The sequence below is a fragment of the Nilaparvata lugens genome, chromosome 6 (assembly GCF_014356525.2).
Source record: "Nilaparvata lugens isolate BPH chromosome 6, ASM1435652v1, whole genome shotgun sequence".
NCBI lineage: Eukaryota > Metazoa > Arthropoda > Insecta > Hemiptera > Delphacidae > Nilaparvata > Nilaparvata lugens.
Window position 1 is genome coordinate 14,466,298 of NC_052509.1, and position 13,241 is coordinate 14,479,538.

Consider the following 13,241-nt stretch of genomic DNA (forward strand, 5'->3'; position numbering starts at 1 on the left):
TGTGGTTTTTGTCGATTTCTTAGTCTTCTTATTCAATATAAGCCAATTCTTTCTTTTATTATATTATTAGAGATAACCTAATGACCAATACTTTTGTGTCATATTGATGACCAAGAAGATTTGCCACCACATCCTATCTCGACATGACCCTCCAAAGCCACAATGCTGACTGTTGACTTGGTGACCGGGTCTCCTCCAGTCTCCAACCTCCAACCTCGAACCTCCAACTTGAAACCTCCAACCCCGACTGCTACTCAGCTCTCAACTTTGGGCAGCCTCTCTTCTCTCCCGCAATGCGGCGGCCCCTTTTCGACAACTCACCCCCCAGGACCCCCAGCAACCCCCCGAAGGTGCGCGCGCACCCTCCCAGAGAGCAGAGGGGGAGCAGAGCTCCAGTCAGCCAGTCAGTAGCACGTCGCAAGTCCGCGTGATCAGTCCGGCCAGTGTGTGACTAGTCAACTTGTCGTGCAGTGTTCAAGCATTTTCTGACTGGGTGAGGAAGCCCCCATTCACTACTCCCCTCCTCCCGTCCAAAACTGCAATATTTGTGTAAGTTGGTATCATTGAGATCTTTTACTATAAATGTCAACATTTTTTTAATTACTTGACAATATATTTTTGACAATTTAGACAAGGTATGACCCCCCAATCTAGTATAGGAACGACTATAAGGTTCCAATCTAAATTATTTTTATAGGTTAAAAGGGCACTAACTATACCAAGGTATTAATCATTTTACTGTTTGAATATTAATTCATGAATGAAGGATAGTGTTTTTGATGGATCACTCTTGCTTGAGCCAAAACTTTTCCCACTTCATCATACCGTTTCCAGAGTCAGGGTGAGGTGTCAACTAGAAATCTCATAACGCATTCCTTCCACGAATAAGATTATTTGTGAGATTCTCATAGAACACATTCCTATATTCATAAAATTATTTTTGACGTTCTCATTGAAAACATTCCTATATTATTACTTGAATAGATCACAGGTGAAAAACATTCCCGATCTTACACATTTTCGTAATAAAACTTCCACAAACTGAAATTCCCCGAAAAATGAGAGTTTGTACTTTCTGATAGTATATGATGAGTAGTTTGAATTTGCCTACAAGATCGTAATCATAGTATCGGGAACTCAAACTCTAGTTTGAGAAATTACTTCTCTTAATTTATCATTTTTTTGGTGGGGTGAGTGACCTCAAAGTAATAGTAGAAAAAATAGCAGTATTGTGCAATTGTCATTTTGATATACTTTATAATAGTTACTTGAAGAGTTTACAGGTGAAAATCTTCGCAATCACCTACACCTTTATTATCAAGGCTTGAAAAAATTAAGTCTCTCAATGGATGAGAATACTATTTGGTGATACTCTCTGTGAAGTTTGGAACCTGTCTACGTAAAAATAAAACTCCAACAACGTGGTATGTGGAGTTGCTTTTCTCGAATTCATGATATTTGAGGATGTTTTACTTCCTATCGTCAAACGAAACTTGCGCTATTTCTTCTTGATATACAATGACCTCTCACTGATTCGACGTTTATAATTGTTTAGGAATTACAATACGTTTTCAGACATTCTATTTTGAAAGTTACTCAAAGGAAAAAAGGAGTTTTGTGGGAATGAATTGGAAAGTGAGAATGAGTGTGGAATGGCATTGTTTTTTGTTCGATTGGAAAATAGAATGAAATTCTATGACAAAGAGTAGATTCCAAAAACTCCCTGATGGGGAATCAACTCATTAAATATTGAGTGAAATATTTCTGTTATTCATGGTGTTTGGAATCCGGTGATAAAGATTATTTCAAAGATATAAACTTATGAGGTGGATTCATGATAGAGTCAGGAATAATTCCTAGAGTTATAGTGGACTTCCACAACCTTCAACCCAGTAATATATAGAAAATTGTATTAGTTCTGACATTCAAATTTTGACAATATTTTGGTTTCTCAGGCAAATTTTTGGTTGGAGAGTGGTTACGACTCACTCTTACAAAGCTTGATATTTAAAGGTAGTTAAAGGTAGCTGTAGTATCGAACAAAAAATTCAGAAGTGCATTATGTGTATTATTCGTTACCTTACCGCTGTGTGTAAAATTCCTGGTGACCGCGGAAAATGTGAGGCATTTTCCATTCAAACTGATTAAAGCTGCATTTTTCTCCATGTGAAGACAATAATGGGTCCTTTTTATACCTTTCTACAAAATATACACAAGAAATCAAATCGTGAAGCTCTCTGTTCAATACAATATCGAGATCACGGCACTTTCTTCACTTCACTTCCTATATCTCTCTTCACATTTCTTCTTCTTATTCTTCTTCTTCTTCTTCTCTTCTTCTTCTTCTTCTTCTCTTCTTCTTCTTCTTCTTCTTCTTCTCTTCTTCTTCTTCTTCTTCTTCTTCTTCTTCTTCTTCTGCTTCTTCTTCTACTTCATCTTTTCCTCCTCCTTTTCCTGCTACCAGCCATATTCTTTCTTTTTCTATCAATCCCCGACATTTAGCTAAGCCGCTCTTTAGAAAGCGCTTTAAAGAGCCGCAAAAAGCCAACGGATTTCTTGATCAAAGGCAGAGGAGCGCTCGACGATGCTCTAATAATGCTTTGCCAAAGAACTTGAATAGACGGCATTAATATTCACAAGTTACGGCTGTGATAATGATGTTTTTCTGCATTCTAGGGCTCTTGAGGATTTGGAAATACAGTACGTTTAGGGCCGACCCAGATTGGCATGATAATTTGTATTTCCTTTGATTTTTTCACTTATTAGCTAGACTCGCAACACAAATATACAGATCGATTTAAGGGTATTACGAGGAGTTTGATATTCAAAAGAGAATATCATAGTGTAGAAAGTAAAACTCTTTTGTCATATTTGTTCACATATTGTTTATTTATATTATTAAGTTCCTCTAAGTAATTGATAACTTCTCTAAGTAGTATTGATAGCCTATTTATCTTATCATTATTCACTTTGTGTAGAACAGTGCTGTTTTGATTGCTTGACTCGAGTCTTGGAGATTAGCACTACTATGAGAGTTCAATATTAACATGATACAGCTTCATGTCATGTTATTCTCGACCCTGATAATTGTATAGAAGATCTTCTATATGGTATGGTTCCAGATTATTGCAAGAAAACAGGGAGAAACTATAAACTAAGAAACAAGGACTTCCTACTCGAACATCACATTGCGGGGGAAATATGATTTCGATAAAAATATGAAACACTGATTTATTCTTCAGAAATATTTATTATACACTCCATAAACAAGTAAAATAGAAGTAAGAGAATAGTAACTAAGGAAAAATAATATAAACAGTCTTCTTCTCACAAACAAGGATTAGGCTATAGAAAGCTCCAACTCACATCTAGCTAATTATTCAAATAAACCTACAATATTGTACAAACAAACCTATAATACAAGATAAACTGAATCTCTCTAATTGAATGATAAAGCTTCAGAGCTTGAGAAAGCGATGATCGATTCCACTCTGCTTTTCTATATTAGTTGAAGTTTTTCCAGACTGTGTGGAAAACATTTTACTCAAACTACAATCAATATCGGGACACCGAGCTTCGCTCGTTATTTATTTATTGATAAACAAATCATAATTCTTCAAAATGATTGGGGAAGGACAAACAGGCACAGCCCAAAACTGTTTCTTCCCCGAATTTTTATTTATACATTATAAATGGTCCAAAAAGTAGGTTATGTTTTATACACTTGAATTCAGGTCCAATTTTCAGTCAAAATATTTAAAAACAGAAAAGTTCCAATTTAGATTGTTAACAACCAAATTGAATAACAAAATAACACTCACTAATCACTTAAAACTGTAAAATAATGATTAAATTTGAATATTATGATATACTCTAATTGAGAGTGATAAGCCATGTCATGTCAACAAATCAGATTATTTTGATAGAGTCTATTAAAATTTCTAGATAATATTTCTCGCGAGTTACGGTAAGCTGTTTGAATGATTACACTGCTGATCTCCCACACAGGCACACGCATCTTCTGTTATCGACAGACGACGAAAATTGTTCTTCCAAGGATGAATTATCCTTTTAATGTCCTTCAGAGAGTTTTTCCAGGGATGAGACCTAGTGCAATCGAATCTTCATATTATAAATCTACTATGTTCTGAATTTCGTGAAAATCGTTTGAGCCGTTTTCGAGATCCGGTGAAATACAAACATCTAAACAGAAATTGCTCGTTTAATAGTATAGGATATAGTTATTCGAATATTTACTTCTCGGCTGTTCTCTTGTTTTTCACAGAAGTGCTTACGTGGGCCCACTCTCATATAACAACACACCTGGTTCATTGTATTGAGAAAATACCATTCACGATCAATTCCCTGTTTCACTAAGATCGCGAGAGTTTCAAATCAATAGAAAGTGTCAATATTAGAATCTATCTTGCATGAAAGTCTATCCCACACTATTGATGTCTATTCAACACTATTGATGTCCATTCCACAGTATTGCTGTCTATTCCACACTATTGATATCTATTCAGATTGATTTCTACAATCAATCAATCAATCTCAATCAATAGTTTATTTCCTTCATACAATGCATACATGAATGTATAAATACATAAATAGAATTGACAATTAACAAAATAAGTTAAAAGTGAAATAGTATTATTATTAAATACGGAAAGTCCCTGAAAAGGTTAAAAACCTGAGCGCAGGGGCCGAGTGTTATTACTAAAAACAAAATTATTTTCAAGATAAATAAAATCGGTGGATTCCTATTAACATCTGAATTTGAAAAAAAATTACAAAGAAGGAAAGTGAAAAAAAGTAAGAAAATAAGAGATAATAAAATAAAAAAGCAGACATTCTTGAATGATTGTGAACTTATCCTAGTTACAATATTACAAGAAATCACTTATCCTAGGATGTGAAGAAGCAATCCATAAATCTATCTCTCTCAAGAGTCTTCCATTTAAATTATCTGTTATAAAAAAGCAGGTATCACATTAATAAGCTTATGAACAATATAATCAAACTGTCTTCTACAAATGGATAGAACTGCATTGTGTGGTTCAAAGGTAATGGTTGAGGGACGGAGATTGTAAGGCGATATACGGAGTTTGAAAAGTGCTCTATGTTTATTAATGTAAATAATTAAATCCTTTATATACAGCTGCTCAACCGTCAACACATTCAATACAATGATGCTGGTTTGATGCCTAGTGAGATCGGACTCCCTATTCCACACCATTGAAAGTCTATTTAACACTATCATGTGAAAAACTATTCCACACCATAATTTCTCGAACATTCATTATTGCAACACAATTTCTAACGACCAAAGGCTACATCTTGAGGTGTTCAGAGCATTTTTGCTCACTGCAAGCTTGACATCCAATTGAAAATCAATTTGAACTTGAAACCACTTCATTGGTTTTTCTGTTCTCTGTTCACGGATCTCTGTGACCATCCCTATCTTTTCTATTTTCTTGTAGTAATCGTTGTTTTTCCTGCTTGAGCAATCCACACCAGTTGCTCGGGCGAAGCAAGCAGTTGGGTTTTGGCGATTCTGCTATTGTCGGTTAGTGGGTGCGAGTGTATGTGTGTGTAAGACGTGAAAATCAATTGGTCGAACAAAAAGCTGACAACAGCAGATAAAAGCTGCCTGCTTGCGTTGCTCCACCAATTGGCGCAATGCTACTATTACTGGTCGATGTTCAGCTGTTCCAATTTGGAGAGAGAGAGAGTGACTGAGGAGATGGTTCGAAGAAAGGGATGAAGGCGAAAGAGACGGAGACGAAAGGTTCAAAGGGGAAGAGAAAGGAGGAAGGGGCGTAGGAGGCGAAGGAGAATGAGCACGGGGTGGAGGGTGACGAGGAGAAGGAAAAGGAAGAGGAGAAGAAGGAGAATGTGAACAAGAAGGAGAAGGAGGAGGAAGAGCAGGAGATGGAGAAGGAGAAGGAGAAGACGAAGAGGAAAAAGAGGAAGAAGTAGAAGAAGAAGAAGAAGAAAAAGAAGGAGAAAAAGAAGAAAAAGAAGGAGAACGAGAAGAAGAAGGGAAGAAGAAAAAGAAGAAGAAGAAAAAGAAGGAGGAGAAGAAGAAGAAGAAGAAGAAGAAGAAGAAGAGGAAGAAGGAGAAGAAGAAGAAGAAGAATAGGAGAGAGAAGAAGAAGAGAAAAAAGAAGGAGAAGAAGAAGAAGAGGTAGTACATACTTGGAGAAGGAATAGAGGATGAAGAGAAGAAGTCGGAGAAGAAGAAGAGGTACAGGCTCAAGGAATTAGTAATTGAGTGAGCCAGTGACAAATGAATAGAGAAGCAAAAGGAGAAAGAGAAGTATTAGCAAGAGATATGGAGGAAGAAAATGGAGAAGAAAGAGTAGAATGAGAAGAGAAAGAATATAAAGAAGGTGGAGAAGAACACATAGAAGATGAGGAGGAAGATGAAGCAGAAGAAGATGAAAAAGAAAAATGAGAAGTGGGGAAAAAAATCAGAGAAGAAAAAGAGAACGAAGATGGAGGAGAAAGAAAAGTGAGCGATAAGCGAAAAGAAGAGTAAGGGAGAGCGGTGAATATGAACATAAGAAACAGGACTATTTACATAAAGGGAGTAAGAAGATATAAAAGATGAAGCAGGGAGTAGTAAGTGTAGTATTGAGGTAGTAAGGAGGAAAATTGAAGAAACGATAAGGAGAGGAGGAGGATCGAGAAACATCTGCAACTACACACAAAAAAATCTCTTCTAGGGCAAGTAATCCTTTCACGATACGTGGATTGTCTTTAAATCTTCCCCCTTCTGAGCTGCAAAACAGGAGATTAGTGAACAACAGAGTAAAATAAGAGAAGTATCTGAAATAGATAGAGATCGAAGTGAGCGAGAAGGAGATGAAAACATAATTCAATGACATATAGTGAGGTGAAAGAGAGAAGGACTGAGGATGAGTTGAAGGGGGTTGAAAGGAGGATATGAGAGGGAAGAAAGGTAAAAGATGGAAGCTGAAGCTCAACGTTATATATTGACAATAGAAGAACCAGATACAATCAGAAGAGATGTCAAAAGATAAGTAGAAGAAAAGATAAATGGAAAAAGGAGATTAGAACATCAAGTAGGGGAAGCGATAAGAAAAGTGAGCGAGAGCGGAGAATATAAAAATGAGAGAGAAAGAGGAATTATAAGAAAGAGGAGATGAAAATGGGAAAGGTGAATTGAGAGAGGAAATAGGAGTCCAGAATGAAAAATTGGGAAAAAGAAAGGGATGAATAGGACAAAAAAGTGATGATTTTGGAGATGATGAGTTGAAAATGGGGAAAGAGAATTTAGACTGAACAAGACTGAAGATGAAAAATAAAAATGGGAAGAGTAAGTAGAAGATTAAAGAGAAGTGGGGGAAAAATCAGTGAAGAAAAAGAGAACGAAGATGGGGGAGAAAGAAAAGTGAGCGATAAGCGATAAGAAGAGTGAGCGAGAGCGGTGAATATGAAAATAAGAAACAGGACTATTTACATAAAGGGAGTAGGAAAATATAAAAGATGAAGCAGGGAACTTAATGAAACGAGAAGGTGAATGAAGAATGATCAATGAGAGAGGAGATATATAGAGTAACAGGAGAACAAGGGAACAAGAAAGGGAAGGAGGAAGAGAGAAGAAAAACAAGTGGGTGAAAGAGAGAGAAAACAAGAAAGGCGACAAGTGAACCACATACAAATACCAATTCTACACATAAAGTGATACCAACATGCTCCAGAGGGATTTCCTCTATACCTCTCCACATAACAGGAGGCAAGATTTAATGCAACCTACACTGCAGAAGAGGCTGAACGGATCTGCACTAACTGCTCCGCTCGCTAGCGTGATCGCGCGTGCGCGAGTGGCACCAAACTACCTTAATCAGATTTGTAAATAGGACACGGCTTGTCTGATACCCTGATCGACATCCTCCATTCCTCTTCTCCCCCCACTGATCAATGCGACGTTGAGCTTTTTTTGATTGAAATTCGTTCTGTTCGAACAACTGGGTCCAGGATTCCCTTTGTAGCCTGTTTACATTCTGTTAAAGGTGATCGTCATTACTGCACTACACTTCTAACACGACATTGTAATTGACTTTATGAATGAAAATCAATGAATGTTATTATCATCAAATTCCATAAATGAAGATGTTCAGGGTTTCACTGAATTTCCATAGTTGTAAAGTAGAAGAAGAAAATTACAACATTTAAAACACTAATAGTTTCAGAATTATACTAGCAGCAATTTTTTATAGACGCTGCCAGTTCAACCAATAAATCAAGTTGTATTGTTTGCTAAACAGTGCAACTCTATAAAAGACCCAGCCTTGAAAGATTAGTGGAATCTTTGCAGAACTATTAAAAAGATACCAAGAAGATTTTAAAAAAGATACGAAGGATACAAAGAAACCCGAAGTCTCAGGGTAGAAATGAATATTGATGCTTGAAATGAGGGAATCGTTTTAAATTTTCATATCAGTTCAGTTCAACCAAGAGATTATTCATGAATGATGCTTGAGAATGTAATCCGAGTAACCATCGGATTCTCAACAACCGATAACAGGAACTAATCAGAATATTTTCTAGTTGCTGGTTTCCTGTACTTAGTCCTACTTGATTGAGAGCGTTCATAAGAATAGATTAAGAACGTTCTTATAATCTCTCACGGCTTGGTGTCTTGTTTGTCTCAAAGCTGAATTGCACCAATATTGCGATAATATATCTTGAATATTCGGATGATGTTAGCGGAAAGGTAAACCCTATTTTTTTAGACTACGTCTAGGAGACTCCAGGAGGGAGTGTAAGTCAATATACTGTATATAAAAACGTATCTAGTTTGCTGCAACCATGTATTGAAAGAATGACAGTCATATCACTCTTCACCTTATTTCTCAAGCACTACTTAATTGTGCTTAAGTTATCTATACTCTTGTATAGTGCATATTTGATATATGTGTGTGAGCATCATTATCAGAGAAGTACTTATCCCCAATTCTCAAGACATCAAACAATAGGTCATATCGGAAACAAAGTAACAAATAATATTACTATTCGAAAATCTTAAACGAATCTAATATATCATGAGGCAGTGATTTCTGCTTACTATGGATATTATGAGTCATTACTGTCTTATGGGATATTGCTGTGGGGAGGATCAAGATTCTCTGCCTCTATCTTCTGTGCCCAAAAGAGAGTCCTAAGGATCATATTTAAGAAGCCACCCCGTTTCTCATGTAGATCGCTGTTCAAAGATAATAGAATTTTGACGGTTCCTAGTCTCTATTTGTACAATCTGGCAATCTTTGCTTATAAAATGAAAGATGATTGGCTGACAGGTGTGGATGTTCATCAACACAATACAAGATACAGGGGCTTAGTCAGAGTTTGAACAGCACAGGACAGGGTTTTATGAGCACAACCCAAATTACATTGGCAAGACTCCATTGCCGTGATCTTCAAATAAGAAAATAAGAAAGTCATTCTATCTACCCTATTTTTTTATTTGTGAATTTTCAGAAGAGCTCGATTCTTGTGCTCACCCAAGAATCTAGAATACATCTAAGCTTATTATATAATCCTTGCGCTCACCTTAAAACGAAACAGCTAATATATTCTCCAATACCCAAATTAGGTATCCCAACATGATTAGCGAACCGAGCACGTATCTCGCAATGAGTGCAAACCGTTTAAAGGCCATGTTCACACAGCCTGCCATCGTTACTCATAAATGCTGTCATTGCACAGTTTATAGCAGTTCGATGGCTCATGAGAGTGACGTCATCACCACCAGTTGACACAATCGTGTGACAGGTTTATGAGCCACTCTGTATCCAGTTGATAGCTTTGGTCATAACACACCACATAATGGTTGAACGCACCAGATGTGTTGCAATCATTACGCCCCTGGCTCTAATAAGCTTCACTATTAATGTGTTTAGCTTTATAGCTGATAGGGCTTGTCTAAAAGGCTCTACAATGTGTATTGTTGATTAATCTATTCTCAGGTTTATAAGTCAATAAGGCGAATTAAAAAAGGCGAAATAAATTAGAAGATATGAATTGATTAAGACTTATTCAACACTAGCATGTAACACTCGTGCTTTGCTCAGGGTGAAATTTTGTGTTGTAAAATGCAATCTCCTTATGTCCAGGAAACATGATAATGAATAATTATTTATTATTTTGTTCAAAATAATGTGATGATCTCTTTAAGAGTAGAAAATATCCTGCAAAAAAAATTGGTTTGATAGTCTCGAACCTTCAACCTTTGAATCATCAACCGCGCTCGCCACCAACTTAGCTACGGAGTCACTTGGAGAAATATCTATTTGGTTAGGCTTTCATAGTTACGAAAACCTTTGAATCACAAATTTTTTAGATCGCTATTCAAAAAGGCTATCGTTTTGTATGGGTTAAGGATGGTAGGATACTGGCTAGGAAGGAGGAAGGTAAGCAGCCAATACATGTGAGAAATGAGAAAGATTTTGTGAAACTATAGATGGCCGAATTATTTTGTTTTAAGTCTTACTTTGTAACTATGAAGATATTTTTCTATAACACTAAGTTATGTTTCGCAATAGGCCTATTATTTACATTGTCTAATGATAAACTGAGAAAGAACTATACTCTGATTACTTTAGAACATTCAAAACATGAATTTTATTATTTTTTGGTGTTTTTCAAGATGGAACTATGATTTTATGACTTTTATAGATCTATTTTGTATAAAGATGAACAGAAGTTCAGGTAGAATTATTTATTATTTCCAGGATTTAATTTACTTCATATTGTTTATGAGAAATCGTCAAATTAAATATGTATCTGAAGAATACAATATCACTAATAATTATAAAACTGTTAAAAAGTTGAATTCAAGCGAGATTAGTTTTTTGTCTTTGCTGATTGATTTATTGAAAGATGGCTTCTTGGTATTATTTTATTTGAACGGCCAAAGGTATATATATAGAACGCAATTTTGAAAACGTTCAATCATTTTAATTACTATGTTTATTGTAAATTTATATAGAATGATTCCAAACAGCTTTATTAGAGCCGAAGATCCACAAATTAAACAAGAACAGGTTGATTTGAATATTTTTATTAATAAAATAATTGTATTCTACATCATTGTCACAATATTGTCAATAATTAGGATTTCAATATTCGTAAGACTCCATTGTCCTATTAATATAAATCTTTATCTTATCGTGTGCAGTAGGTGGCTAGCCGAATTTTTAATGAGTAACGAAGTTGTTATTTTATTTTTCTACCCAATCCAATGCCTTTTGAAATAGGTGATACAGTTGATGTTGGTATCTATGATACGCTGGAGGTTCAAGATATTGCTAACTTCAAGCCGGATAATTATTTAAATAGTAATACAGAGAGTTTACTCAACTTATTGCATATGAACATAAGGAGTGTTAATAAAAATTTTGATCAATTTATATGTTACCTGAACCAGTGTGAAACAAAATTTCATGTGATAATTTTATCAGAAACATGGATAACTGAGGACTCTCAATGTAATTTTACTATGGATGGATACCGAACTATATATAAAAAATCCAAATATTCAAGAAGCGATGGTATCTGCTTGTTTATTGACAATAGCATCATAGACTTCGAACTGATTGATTTAGAAATAGATAAAGCTAACTCGATTGCAATTACATTCACATTTCTAGATAAGAAGTATACGCTGTTGTCTGTCTATCGCTCACCTTCACTTAATATTGTTGATTTCATAAACAGTTTCGACTCTCTTTTGCAAAATACTAATAATGGAAATACATTTTTGGTGCTAGGAGACATGAATTTGAACCTATTAGAAAATTGCAATCTAACGAACGAATACTTGAGTGCTGTTCATTTAAATGGATTTAAATCCTACATAAATATACCAACCAGAATTCAAAATAATACTAAGACATGTATTGATCATATATTTCTCAAAGATAAGAATATAAATCCTGAAAACATATTAGCAACTGTAATTGAATCAAATATTACTGATCATTTTTGCACAACCATCCATTTAAATCCGAATAACATAAAAACTAAGAGTATTTCATCGACTAATGATATAGTCAAAATTGATTATGAAAAATTATGTCGTAGCTTAGAAGAAGAAAGATGGGATAAGATATTTAATAGCAATACTGAAGACATTGATGAGTTAGTGGATGCTTTTATAAATACACTCACGGACCACATTAAACTTAGCTCACGATCTTTTAAGATACCTCATAAAAGAAAACCACTGAAGCCATGGATAAGTCAGGGCATTATTAATTCTATAAGAAAGCGAGACAAGATGCATAGGAAACTGACTAAAGAACCATTTAATATTAGATTGAAGGAGGAATATAAGCGATATAGAAACACTCTGAACATTTTGATCAAAAAAGCAAAAATTGAATACTATAATCAAAAGTTTCTCAATTATAAAGGTAATATTAAGAAAACTTGGGATTGCATAAAAGAAATTACCAAAACCAAAACTAAAGAATTTGAAGCTAGAATTGAAGCTGTCGTACTAAATAAACATTTTGCAACAGTAGGCCAGAAATATGCTAAAAACCTAATTCAAAATAATATAATTGAAATTCCCGAAACAATCTCACCTAGAACCTTACATAGCTTTTTTCTAAGCCCAACCAATGTTACAGAATAAATAAATACATTCATGAGCTAAAACCAAACTCTTCTCCAGGTGCGGATGGCATAAGTAGCATATGTCTAAAGAAAATTTCAAACTATATTGTTTGTCCTCTTGAATTCATAGTTATAGATGCTTTCTACTAGGATATTTTCCCAGAAAATTTAAAGTAGCCTTAATAAAACCGATTCCTAAATCCAATAAACTTGATGATCCACAAAATTATAGACCTATTAGTCTACTCAGCAACTTGTCTAAAATCATGGAAAAAATTATAAAAGCAAGACTGTTGAATTTTCTTGAAAAAAATAGATTTATTGAGGGCAACCAGTATGGATTCCAAAAGGTAAATCTACCAAGGATGCTGTGTTACATTTGACAAGTATAATCGACAAAAATTCAATAGTAATAAAAAAACACTTGCTGTATTCTGTGACTTAGCGAAGGCGTTCGATACAATACCACATTCTATCTTATTAAACAAGTTGGAAAATAGTGGAATAAGGGGGATAGCAAAAAAACTATTCGCAAGCTATTTGAAGGATCGAACCCAAATTTTGGAAACTGATATCCAGATTATTAAAGA

The 13,241-nt window shown here is 35.0% G+C and overlaps 1 protein-coding gene across 1 annotated transcript in view; it reads left to right on the forward strand.

The window, feature by feature from the left end:
- The first annotated feature begins 402 nt into the window (after positions 1–402).
- The window catches only part of LOC111052062 (frequenin-1), a 151,579-nt gene continuing 138,740 nt past the window's right edge, over positions 403–13,241 (forward strand). The window contains exon 1 of the mRNA XM_039430183.1: positions 403–549. The gene's annotated coding sequence lies outside the window, so the exon portion shown is untranslated. The remainder of the gene's footprint in view (positions 550–13,241) is intronic.